A 9,300-nucleotide genomic window follows, 5' to 3' on the forward strand; every position below is an offset into this window, starting at 1 on the left:
CACTAAACCATGTTGCATGTGATCTGCCTAAACTTAGCTGTCTTAGGGGCCCTGGTATTTTTCCCTTGCTTTTCCTATTCAAAGGCTTCCCCATGAAGGCGGCGAGGGAGTGGCGGTGGGGCGTGACTGGAGGAGAAGTAACCAAACTGTGGCTCTGTAGACTCCATTTCCCAGCTAGTTCTTGCTCCACTCCCTCTTTTTCTTATTCTTTCTGAAACGTAACTCCCTTGGATGCTGAATCCAAATCTTCTTAACCTGAGAAAAAGTGATGTGAAAAGTAAATCTGGACCCTAAAGATAGGTAGAGCTTAATAGCTTTAGAGTGATTAGTGTAAATAGTATTAGGTCTGGATTTGTTAAAGTAAAAATCTTGATTCAATATAAAGTAATGGACAGGAGACAGCTGATTACCAAAAATACATTTTCACATGTTAGATAAAACTCATACTAATTTCCTTGGAGTTGTTAAAATTTGTGGAGACATTTTTTTTAAACTTAATTGGATGAAAATTTTGACTTTGGGTTTTTATATTCAGCTTGATGTTGAAAAATCTGAGAAAACAGCCCCAGCTGGTATGGCTCAGTGGATTGAACTCTGGCATGTGAACCAAGTGGTCACTGGTTTGATTCCTAGTTGGGAACATGCCTGGGTTGTAGGCCAGGTCCCCAGTGGGAGGAGCTCGAGAGGCAAACCACACATTGATGCTTCTCTCGCTCTCTTTCTCCTTTCCTTACCCTCTCTAAAAATAAAATCTTTTAAAAAATAAAAGTCTGAGAAAGCTCTATACAGTCACCAACTTTTTCCTCTTTCATATGTTTAATTGCTTTCATTGATATATTAAATTTTTTTTGGCTCCTAGCAGTTTTAAATCTCATTTAAGACTTTAAAAAGACAGAAAACTGTACTTGAACAACAATTAAAATAAAATTTTTTAAAAAGACTTTAATTATATTTCTTTGCCTATATTTTATCATAGGTAAGTAAGGGTGGGAAGGTAATGCAAATTTCATGAGGCAAATACCAAGTAAAAACTGCTGACACATATTCTGCTTGGTATGAAAATATTTAAAGTAACATAATTAAAAAATTGAATTTCAGTATTAAACATTTCACAAAATATTGACTCTTTAAATTGCAACATTGTATCTTGGCTTTAAATCTTATCAAGCTACTATTTTTGGAATAAAGTAGGAAGTAAACATTTCATTTCCTAAGGGAGTTTGAGTTTTTCCCTCTCACCCTCAAACTTTTTGTGGCAACATCACTGAAAAGATAAACTCTAGATAATTTCTTGTTATAGTAAATCCTAGCTGTTAAATAGGCTTTTTGCTTCAGTACTTGGCCTCTTAAATTGTTCTCTTTTTTTGCTTCCAGAATCAAAATTGTATTCACCAAAGTGGTATTTTTCTTTTCCATCCTATCAATAGTGGTAAAAGCAAAATCTTGTTTTGTTTGTATGGGCAGTTGGAAAGCTTGTGAGATACAGGACCCCAAGTTCAGAAGGCCATTAAGGGAAGTGCAGTTGGCTACTCCTTACCTCCCTCCACCCTGCTGACGCTTGCCAAAACTCAGCTGGCTGACTTTGGAAAGCCCTTGAAATATGTCACTAATAGTGCTTTCTTTTGAGATTGGGCTGTTGACCTCATTTGTGATGAACAAAGCCTGGCCAGATCACGCAGCATCCTTGTCCCCCCCAAGGGAAAGTGTAAGTGAAAATGTTTTAGCAACATTACTGCTAAAGTGTCATAACCCCAGCTAATAAAGATGATAAAAAACACTCAAGCTGTCAAGTAAAATTTTTTTTGAGGGCAGAACAATTTAATTTTGAATATTTGTATGTTAAATGGCATGTTGTTGGCATAGTTTGAAAGCATAATGCTGGTGTGTATAAACATCCAGTTCCTCCTAAATATTTGGGACAGTTTCATAACATGGTGTAGGAGTTGTATTAACCAAACCCTTTTAGATTGATCAGTTTATGCATTCCTCCCAAGCTTTTCACAATCATAAATATCTTTCCCCGTCCTAGGTCTGGCATGGGGTGTAGTGGAATGGACTCGTGATTAGGAGCCAGCTCTGCCTGAGTTCAAATATGTTAGTGATCTTTGGGCTGTTAAAAGATCACAATCCCTGGTCTAAAACAAGTACTCTTTAGCTATTAACTACTACATAATATTAATATCCCAGGTTAACCATTATAGCCGTAGAACAGCTATTCCCAACCTTATAATTAACAGCAAAGATTTATTAATTCTACACACTTCTATTTTGATATATTTTACCTTCTAGGCTATTTATTATTACTTTTTTCCTAATCAATCACAGATATAAATCACCATTAGCTCACCACATGGTTTGTTTCTATATTCGGTGATAGGATTCTATCCAAAAGTTGGGTGTTCTGTCAGCCGTTAGGCCTCTCACAGGCTTGATATCGATTACTAAACAGTGGAGCTGGCCCAAGGCCCACCAGCCTTTAGCCTTTGCAGCTAGCCGGTGAGAGCTCCGAGTTCTCTATGTCCACTGTTAACCTTTCTGTGAATTCTATTGGACGAAATGTCTGGAGCACCTCCTCACCCAGCATCTCACCAGCGGGAGAACAGCCATCTGAGCCACCCCTGTCCCACGTGGGGATGGTTTGCTTAGCAGCTTGTCAGCGTAAACAGCAGATGGGCCTTTACTCGGCAGTGATACGAAGCCCATTGACAGAACAAACGCTTGACTGTGAAACAGCCAAACAAAGCTGTAATTTTTACTCTGAAAAAGGTTTACTGTTGAGAGCTTGAGCAGGTTCAGGCAGAAATATTGGAAGCTTATCCATAAAAATGAGGAGAGGATGAGGAAAATTTGGGTGAATAAAAAAATTAATTCAAGCCCTGGATGGTGTGACTCAGTGGATTGAGCGACGGCCTGCGAACCAACAGGTCGCTGGTTCAATTTCCAAATCCCCAGTCAGGACACAGGCCTGGGTTGTGGGCCGGGGCCCCAGTGCGGGGTGTGCGAGAGGCAACCACACATTGATGTTTTTCTCCCTCTCTCTCTCTCTCTAAAAATAAGTAAATAAAATCTTAAAAATAATTATTCAAAATGAATGAAAAGTCAAGGTATGATATACAGAAGGCAGTTTCTGATTGTATCTACAAAAATACATATTTCACAGGAAAAACATGGGAAAACATAGGCATAAGGCTTTTCAAAAGTATGACTGACACCAAGGTTTGAGGTGACCAGTGACCACCTCCACCCTGGAGGTGGCCATCCTTTCAACCTACGTCTTCGTCACTCTGAGGAAACACTAACTTAGTGAATACGAAGCTCACTCCTTTTCTTTCTTTTTGTTAACTTTGTCAAGTACCTTTTTCTAGTTATAGGAGCAACACTAATTTTAGAAAATTAAAAAAAAAACCCACGGAATACCACAAAGATTAAAATAAGAGCCTAAAATCCCACCACAGAATTGTACATTTTTTCAGGGATAGGAATTCTTAATCTGAGTTTCCTGAGATCCAGGAGAGGCCTTAAGGGGGCCCATGAACCCCTGAAATTGGACGCAAAGTTGAAATACATGCATGTGAGCTTTTCTGAGAATGGGGCTCATAGCCAGATGAAAATTAGGCTCTCAAAGGTGTGGCCCCCTTCAGAATATTGCAGATATCAGGTGTAGATCTCTCCAATTTATTTTCTTCATCTGGGTGGTGTGCTTTTTAAATTCAGCCTCCGAGTTTGCTTTCTTTCATACGGTGGTGGAAGACCTCAGACCCATGAAGTTAGCTGTCATTTGACTAAAGAGCTCGAGTTGAGCAGGAGTCCTAACTGCTGATCCTACAGGATGGCATTTGGTCGACATTCATTCCATGAGCATGATGAAGCACACCAGGAATGTGACGCGTTTTGCCCTGGAAACAGTGATGCCAGGGGCTTGTGGTACTTCCCTTGGCCTCCCTGCAGTCCTGGGCGGCAACGCAGGACGTGCTTGGCTCCTCAGCCTCCCGCTGACAGCCAGGCCTCTGAGAGGCCAATCACACACTTCCCAACGTTGGATCCTGAGCCCTGTTGACCAGGAGGGGAATGAATGGTCCCCCGAGGCAGCAGGGAACTTGCCTGCCCTTCCCCAGCATAATCAGATCTGTCATTGTCTAAAGGAATTGGCTTTCTTTCTGAGCCTTGCTTTGGAGGTAACGCCTGCCATTTTCCTCTGGTATTTCTGCTGTGCTGGGCATGCTTGCCTTTCTCATTGGATGAGACGGGAGATATTTGCTAGCCAGAGTCACAGCTGGCTCCCAGATGGCTTGCTGTCCCATTCTCCCCCTCCCCCACTCTAACATCCCAACACTGATTTGCTTGGGAGGTTTAAACTCTCCAGAGGTGGCATGGGGGAAATCAGTTTCTTTTGACTGGACATTCTAGAATTCTGCCTAAAACAGAAGTTGACCTCATTCATACTTTCCACCAAAGACTGAGGGTAACTTGATAACCAGAAAGCTATTACTGGCATTGCTAAATTACCTGTGAAGAAAGTTCTCTCTCTCATATATGTATATATATATACATACTTACACACACACACACACACACACACACACACACACACACAATGCTAGAAGAGTTCTCCAGGGTATGTTCTTGGGGACACTGAGTATGACATCAAAATGATCTAAGACGATTATGGTCTCCAGTTCCCAGAGCGACGGTATTCACCCCGTTCAGGTGGACATGGGCAGCAGACCTCAAATAGTCTCTTGTTGCAAAGAAATTCTTCAGTGTCTATTTCCTGGAGATAATGCAGAGAATGCTAGCAGGTTTCTAACATACTTCAGCTGTTCAGGAAATACTTGAAATAATTCCCTGCTCTAGAGAATAGGAGGAGGGCCAGAGAGTGGGAAAGTATTTCTTTCTCTCTCTTTGAGCTCTCAAATGCACTTCACAAGGACGCCACCATTCACACACACGCTCCTGTGAGCTCTTTTCTGACTCTCCCAGCCTCTTTCTGCAGGAATGTTCTTTTTAAGATTGTGGCGAGAATCCTAGTAACTTGGACTTCCCATGGCATCCTGGCCTGAGCTTCCTAAGGAACTTCACAAATAAGAACTTAATTACGCTTGGAAAGCCCCGTCAGAGTCCTCCCAGCCGCTATTGAAATGCAGCCAGCCCTGAGGTGGACCAGCAAGCAGCCTTCTTTGCCCAGCAACAGTTCAGATCTCGGAAGGGAAGAGAAGCCGACTGCCTCATGCCATTGAAACTGAAAAAAAAAAAAAAGCAAGTTAGGCACCATGTAAATCACTGCCTCCTTGATTGGCTTTTTGCTGTATTCAGTGGGGTTCAGATCCTGGGGTTTAAATTGGGTCATTTAGGCTTTTTAGCAAGATGTTAGGTAGCTGCAAAAAACAAAACAACAACAACAACAAAAACCATGAACAAGTTTAATTTTTATCTAACGCATTGGTTCTCAACCAAGGGCAGTTTTACTCCCCAAGGGGAAAGCTGACAGACTGGAGACATTTTTTCTTTTTGTCACATCTTGGGAAAAGGGATGTTACTGGCATCTGAGTGGGTAGAGGTCAGGGAAGCTGCTAAACTTCCTGTAATGCACAGAACAGACCTCGCCTAATGAGAACTATCTGGTCCAACCCGTCAATAGGGCAGAGGTTGAAAAAGCCCTGTCTAAAGGTTCAACTCGAGTCAGTGCTGGCTTGTGTCCACTCTCTCAGCCCAGAACTTATGTTGGTGACCTTGGAGCCCACTCAGATCTAGGCTCTAAGCCTCTGGGAGCACCCTGGTTCCTGGCTCAGCCCTGCCCCAGGCGTATCTGCAGGTGATGACGTTCCCCTAAGCCGTGGGGTATTGAAGACACGCCTCTCTCGGTGCCCTCATGCATTGTGTATCTGGTGAGTGTTTTTTTTCTGCAGTAGGAACCACTTTTTGCACAGTTCCCACTTGGGCCCCGGGGCTTTGAGGCCCTGTTGTCCCTGCAGTAAGCAGAGTGAGGTATTTTGTTTCTGTCAGGGGCTATTCCGTGAGCAACTACTTATTTCTTCCTTTTTCAAGGCCGAGCTGCCAGGGAGACCTCAGTCTCCCACTCAGGAGGTTGTTGTGAAGGTGAACTGGCTCAACACAGTTAAACTGATTAGGACAGAGCTGGGCGCAAGGCAAGTGCTTAGGAACGCTCAGCTGTTGGCAGGGTGGGCTGTGGTCTTTGCCTTGCAGGACTTCCACAAGTTCTCAGCAAACTTCACACAGAAAGCTTTGATTCAGAGGCAGAGAAGTTTGGGAAAGATAAAGGAAACACAGTATCTTTTCATGATTTTTAATGATTTTCTTTTACCTATTTACAAGTTCACCTCCCCTTGTCATACCACAAATCCCATCAGTGGGTCATGACCCCCCCCCCCGCCCTACTCCTTTGCCCTTTCCTAGGGCTGGCTTTCTGTTGCCTCCACATAACCTGGTAAAGAGTAAGGAACCAGTCCTGGCTGGTATGCCTCAGTGGATTGAGTGCTGGCCTGTGGACTGAAAGGTTGCCAGTTCAATTCCCAGTCAGGCATATGCCTGCCCAGGCCAGGTCCTGGGGATGTTTCTGTCATACATCAATGTTTCCCTCCCTCTTTTTCTCCCTACCTACCCCCCTCAAAAAAAGAGGAACCAAATGCCCAATCAAACTTTAATTCAGCCCATCCCACCCAGATCCCATCAGCTCTGTTCTAAGTGATGGGGCACATTTGCTTCCAATCCCACCAATTAGATCAAACCTATTCCCTCCTATTCCTACCCCACCACCAGCCTCCTCCCTGAGTACTGCCCACCCCCCCACCCACCATCACCCACTGCACGATGAAACTAACCTCCCAGGCCAAAAACTTTTGCTTTGAACTTTGAGAGTTTTAACAGGAGGAAAATAAACCTGCCTGCCTTCCTGCCACCTGAGGTATCTGAAAACAGTGGTATGAAGAGTGAAGATGTTTCTAAAACTTGGGAGATGCACCCTATCTCAGCATTCCAAGTCTAGGTGTCCAAGCAAATCCCCTGACCTGGGCCCTGTGTCATCAGTTTCGAAATGGCCCCCAGAATGCGCTGTGAATTGACTCTGAGTTAATTCTTTTGGTCTGCATAGGAAGGTGAGAAACTATGCTTTCCTTAGAATGACTGACAGTCACAAAGAGTGGATGTTATTGGTTAAAAAGAAAACCAAACCAATGTATTTTTTCCCTTCATGGTGGGTTAATATTTTGTGCGTGTCAAAAATGTGATCACAGGGTGTGGGGTTTGCTATGAAAAGCAACATGGGGAATACTGAGTTCTAAGCCCTCTGGGGTGGGAGGTAACAGATTTGTAAAAGCAGGTGACCCCACCACCACCCCGGCCCTGCCCTGCCGCTGGAAAATCCGCCACAGGGAGGCAGTAGAGCTTAGTGGTTAACAGCCTGGGCTTTGGAATCAGGGTGTGAATTCTGACACCTCAAAGCTGTGTGACCTCCAGAAAGTTACTTAATGGCTCTTAGTCCAACTCAGCAACATGGGATGAAAGTGGTTCCTAACCCCTGGGGGTAGCTGAAGGGTGGGCGACACAATCAGCCCCACAAGTAAGCTCTCAGCTGGCATCAGTTTAAAAAGCAGGACGCGGCAGTGCCTGCTTAGAAGTTGTAAAACTGCAGGTCTTACAAGTTCTGATCACAAGAAAAAAATGTTCTGTAACTATGTATGGTGATGGCTGTCAATGAGACTTGTGATCATTTTGCAATCCACACATACCAAATCATCATGTTGTATGTACAGCTGGAACTAGTAGAATGTTATAGGTCAATTATACCTTGATTTTTAAATAGCAGGAGTTTAAGGGGAGGGCAACAAATTTCTGATAGATGATAGGTAGATAGATGATAGGGAGATAAGATTTTTTGAGGACAACATTTTTAACCTAAATATATCTAAATAGTTACTCAATGAGCCTGTCCCCATTCTTCACATCACATTCTGGTCAGGAAGCAGATTTCAACACCTGCTTCAGAGAAACCACGGACCCCCGCAAATTATTTCTCTAGCTTTTTCTTGTCATGCCAAAAAAAAAAATGGGTAATCTGTTCCATTTCACTCTTGAGGGTAACAAGCTCTCTCTCACCTAGCCTTTCGTTGCATGTATACAAACACACATGGAAATGATCTATATTATATAATTATTTTATTAACATATAATATAATCATATAATAGAATATATTATAAAGATATATTTAATTTATCTTTGTTTTAAAAAATTTTTATTTATTTATTTTTACATAGAGGGGAAGGGAGGGAGAAAGAGAGGGAAAGAAACACCAATATGTGGTTGCCTCTCACATGGCCCCCACCAGGGACCTGGCCCATAACCCAGGAATGTGCCCTGACCAGGAATTGAACCTGCATCCCTTTGATTGGCAGCCTGCACTCAATCCACTGAGCTACACCAGCCAGGGCAAACTTTGTTCTTTTTTGTTTTTGTTTAAAGATTTTATTTATTTATTTTTAGAGAGAGGGGAAGGGAAGGAGAAAGAGTAGGAGAGAAACATCAACGTGTGGTTGCCTCTCACGTGCCCCCTGCTAGGGACCTGGTCTGCAACCCAGGCATGTGACCTGACTGGGAATCAAATCGCAACCCTTTGGTTTGCAAGCCCACACTCAATACACTGAGCCACAACAGCCAGGGCCCAACCTTTGTTTTTTTTATTTGGGGCTTTTCATTTAGGATTTCACAGAGGTGGGGAGGGCTGTTTTTTTCTTATTCAAGGTAAAAAAGAAAGAGCTTTAAGCAGAAACTTTCAGTTTTGGGTGTTACATACACTGAACAGTGTTTAAGTTGGGGGTGGGTAGTTATGCCCTGGTTGGTAGTTCAATGGGTGGTTGTTTAGAGACGGGAGGGGTTCACTGGGTGTGCTGGGATCTAGGTGACCAGACGGAGGAATGTAGCTTTCATCACCTGATTGCATTATGGTTCCATCTGTAGATTAGATTGTCTGGCTGGTTTACAAGAGTGGATTAGATGTTGATGGACTATCAGATTCCTCTCTAGTGAAAGGAAGTGAAAGAAACCAATTGAGAAATTGTCTCTCTCCCCCAGTAGCCCTGGTAAATCAGAGTTGAGCTTGAATAAATTCTCCTGAGCTGCTCAGCAGAAATTATTTAGGACTGGAGAGATTCCAAATGAGAGCCAATAATCTTACAAGACAAAACATTTACTGAGCACTTATTATGTACCAGGTACTGTACCAAGTACATTGCTTACATACTCAAACCTCTCAGGAAAGCCTTATCACACTCTATAAGGTGGGCAGT

The sequence above is a fragment of the Phyllostomus hastatus genome, unplaced genomic scaffold, assembly GCF_019186645.2.
Source record: "Phyllostomus hastatus isolate PE091 unplaced genomic scaffold, TTU_PhHast_1.1 phas_contig_210, whole genome shotgun sequence".
Lineage (NCBI taxonomy): Eukaryota > Metazoa > Chordata > Mammalia > Chiroptera > Phyllostomidae > Phyllostomus > Phyllostomus hastatus.